This window comes from Atractosteus spatula, chromosome 10 (assembly GCF_055471065.1).
Source record: "Atractosteus spatula isolate fAtrSpa1 chromosome 10, fAtrSpa1.hap1, whole genome shotgun sequence".
In the NCBI taxonomy this organism is placed as follows: domain Eukaryota; kingdom Metazoa; phylum Chordata; class Actinopteri; order Semionotiformes; family Lepisosteidae; genus Atractosteus; species Atractosteus spatula.
The window spans coordinates 8,869,525-8,874,084 of NC_142715.1; positions in this window are offsets into that span (position 1 = coordinate 8,869,525).

The following is a 4,560-nucleotide window of genomic DNA, read 5'->3' on the forward strand; positions in this document are numbered from 1 at the left end:
TACGCAGTCTACCGCAAGCTACCGGTAAATACCGCGAGTTACCGTAAATTCTCCTATAATACGACAAGCAAAATAATAGTATCCGGAATTTCCGCAAGGTGGAGCTAATAAAGCTCAACCTCTCATGTTTGAGCTGTGGCCATCAAAGTCTTTAACGAAGATATTACTAATAGTATTAATAATGAATGACCTTGGACAAGCTGTAAGTGTAAACTCAAAGTATTGCCCTGGTCAACATTCTTTTTTTCATTGACCATCTTTGTAAAAGTAACACCACAGCATTTCGCAATCACGCATTTGTTTCCAATCATGCAAAGTACAGTGATTCACCATGCCTTTCACATGCTCATAAAAGAGATTGATTTAGGAACATAAACATATTACCGTATGCAAACTGTACTGTATACAGTATGTATATGTATATTTAATGTCTTAACTGTGCCCGTTTAAGTATTGACTATTCATATCTAATTTTACCACTGAAGGGAAATCTTAGTAGCTGAGCATAAAAAGAATAGGAGCATACTGCAACGCGTGTGAAGGCCATAAACGATATTAATTTTGGAACATAAACATACAGTATATGGCTGGTCTCGGTACTTTAAAGAAAACATACACAAAACATGGTTTCATTATGACCAGAATCTGTCTTGAGATATTTTTAACTTGATTTACAGTATTTGAGAGGTATGTCTTAACACCGATACTACAGTGCTTAAGTACTGCTCACGTATATGTTTCTAGGTTTATATTATGCATTTCATAAGGTCAAATTACTTTTGAGCAACTAATAAGAAGCGCGAAACGGTATGCGTTTTAGTTTCGTTTCGTGCTGGGACCCGTGGATTGATTAGAGATATCAAGTACATACAAGTCATTTTTTAAATGTTGTAGTTCGTCTTGAAAAAATGTTACGAGTACATCATCTATCAACAATTACACAGGATCTGTTTCCATATTGCGGATTTTGGTTACGTAATATTATTTTCACGTTGTGAATATATGATTTGGGCAAACAGAGCCGCAAAGAAGTACATTATGGGTTGTTGTTTTTTTTATGCAGTTTTATCTAGAACAAGCGATGCTTAAACCTTTGTCTGATTCTTGTGAAACTATCCACACGACAGTTACAGTACCTAGGAGTTGACTTCAGTGATGTCACTGATGGGATGTTTCTAAAAATCCATCCTCTGTAAAACGTCTTCTCTAGTTGTCCTGCATATGTATTCGCTAATGAAGCTGTGTGTTCTGAGCCTGGATCTCTACATTTCTGTATGAACCAGCTTAGAGGGCTAAAGACAGCTTGTGTTTAAATTGAGTGTAAGGCAATTTATGCTTCTAAAGTCATGGTCAGCATTTATTATTGAACTGTGCTGTAAACTTGTTCTGTGCCAAGTCACATTATTTTATAGCGTTTTTATAGCGTTATCAAATCCGGTGGAGTTTCCTGACTCCCATGTCACATGGTCTGTGATTGAAACTTGTAAAACCGGTTTAATTCGTCACAGCCAGCACTCCGGTTGTAAAGTAGAAGCAGGCGAGATTTCCAGCGAAAAACACCTCCCCCTTCTTCAGGTGTGAGGGTCTTCTGCTCAGAATGAAACGCTAAAATGTAATGTAGGCTCTGAATGGGTTCAATTGTGATTTGGGCTTGATTAAGGTCGCTGCCTTTCATTTAAAACCCTACTTGAATCCTTCTAAACTAAAAATCAGTGTTTGTGAGTTCTAAATAAAGAGGTATCCAGGTAACAGTGAAACGGGCGGACAGTCTGGGGAGATCGCCCGTTTTCCATGTAAATAGTTCCCTGGTTCCGCACCCCTTGGTGTTTCTCTCGCTCTCTCTCGGGTCACCTGATCATTAGCTCGAAAGATTTGAGTGCTTTGTGTATATTCTAATGGTAGTGGGGGCAGGGTGTGTGGGAACAGGTTTGGTTGAAATTGCATTGGAGATCTATGTTCTTCACACCTGAAACATTTTCTCTGAAAGCATTTTCTTCGCAGTTTAACCGATCTTGTTACAGCATGTTACAGTTTACTATTATTAACCATATTAATTTTAAGTGCTTAATGTAAAATCTTGTAAAAATATATTTTCATTGTTCAAATATACATTAAGTCTGACTATCATATAATAAGTTAAATACAAAACTAAAGAAAAAATAGGGTTAAATATAATTCAAAATATTTTGCTAACAATGTTAACTGTTTATGAATAATAAAATGTATTAGCTAAGGAGTAGGATGGCACAGTTGTTAGTATGTTTTTTGTTTTGTTTCTTTTTCATAAATACAACAGTAGTACCTGATGTCTCAGTGGCTTTCAAAATTAAATTATGCATGCAAACCTGTGAACTAGAAAGATAACTAAGATATCCATCCATTTATAATGGTGGCAAAGTGGTTAGCATTGCTATCTTGCAGCACTGGGGTCCTAGGTTCAATTCCTGCCATCCTGTGTGTGTGGGGTTTACATGTTCTCTCTGGGTTACATGGTTTTTCTCCATATGTGTGATATGACTCCCTCTCGCACTCCAAAACATACTGGTAAGTTAATTGGTTTATGGGAAAACTGGCCCTGGTGTGTGTGTGTTTGTGTCTGTCTGTCCTGTGATGGACTGGCGCTATGTCCAGGGTGTATTCTGCCTTGTGTCCGTTGCTTACTGGGATAGGCTCCAAATCCTCTGTACTGGATAAAGAGATTAGAAATGGAAGTAAAGGCACTGTGTGGATGGAACTATACACAGTGTTAGAAACCCACTATGAAATGGCAGCATCTCACTGAGAATAAAATATTTTATACTGCTGGCTTAAGGAAACAGCCTTTCCACCTCTCTTGCACATCAGTATCCATACCTAGTTATTTAAACAAATTGCCTCTAATTATAAACATCTTAATATGCTGGCTCTGTGGATCCGCATCAGCTATGTTTGCCCATTCCTTCAATTCATGTGCATCCAACACACAGTTCAATGCCAGCAACTACACATAATCTAAAATACAATCCTTATTTCAGTATCTATGTAAACATATAGTCTGTTAACTTCATCATCTTCATCAAAAGTATGCCTAACCCCATTAGGAAGTGTTCTTGTTATAAGTGTATTCCTCAGCTTTCCCCAAACTATCTTCTTCTTGCCAACATCTCTAATCTTTTATCCTGCAATAACTCAGCCAACACTTAAATCTCCAAAAGCTGCTTGTGTTAATTTCTTTAAATCACAAATATCATGTGTAAATACTGGCCATGTAATACTCTGCATTGTGGAATAATAGTTTATTTTAAAGGGAACTAGAGAAACTAAGAACTAGAGAAATCTAGTTTTTTTCTAGAATTAATAAATGCACATCCTGTTCACTGAGGAAATTAAATCCACACTGAGCAATCTTCAATATGTTCAGAATATGACAGCAAGAATCCTATCAGGGATGCATTACACCTGTTTTCAAGTCCTTGCACTGGTTACCTATCAGATTTCGAGTCAACTTCAAAATCCTTATCCTCCTTATATACTGTCCTACAACTGTTATTATTGATCTCCGAATTATTGTACTTGACATGACTTCATTCAGCCTTTCCTGAACGTCTATGACAGGCAGAGAGAGTGCTGTTTCTGGTGCGATCTTTTACAGCTGACATTTCACTGTTTTAAACGAACAAGAAATTAGATTGCTCATAAATCACTTATTCTATATAAACACAGCATAATTGCCCTCCGAAAATCTTCTTTTTCTTGTTCGTTTTAGAGACCTTGATCGAAACTGATTTTAGATGTCAGAAAGGATTTATTTTCTCTGTATTTCCTACATTGCTTTGTCGAGATTTTAACTTTATATCTAACTTTATATCTAGGCTCAGATTTCAACTATAAATCGTACAGTAATTAATAGCAGTAAATACTGATGTTTATACATAAAAAAGTCATGCCTTGGAGTATAGACCCCCAAAGGAATGCCATAGACTCAAACTGCAAAATAAACACATACAGAAAGAAAGTATTTGTATTGTAATTGCAAATCCTGGTACTGTATGAGTGATTGGTATGACTTTCCTCATTACAAATCTCTTATTAGAATTTAAATTTCTCTGTAACTCCAGGTCAGAACAGAGAAAATGTAACTGCCTTAAGGAGTTTACGATTATGAAAAATAGAAGGATAAGCATGATACGTATGTCTTCTGTCATTTTCTAAGTCATGTTACTGAGCACCAAATCTTATTGAGAATATGAATCCATTTAAGGTTTATACCATTAAAGTAACGGTTTATTCCATGCTGAAAATGTTTGTACCAGACTTTTTTGAGGCCTGTTTAATTGTGTCTGAAGTCTGATGTTGTAAATTTTATTGTTAAAAAGATCCATGAAAATGTCACTACTAAAGTTAGCTGGTACTGTTGGTACTGTAAGTGGCAAGTAGAGCTCATATTTTAGATTTTGTGTAGTTGCTAGCGTTGAACTGTGTGTTGGATGCACATGAATTGAAGGAATGGGCAAACATAGCTGATGCGGATCCACAGAGCCAGCATATTAAGATGTTTATAATTAGAGGCAATTTGTTTAA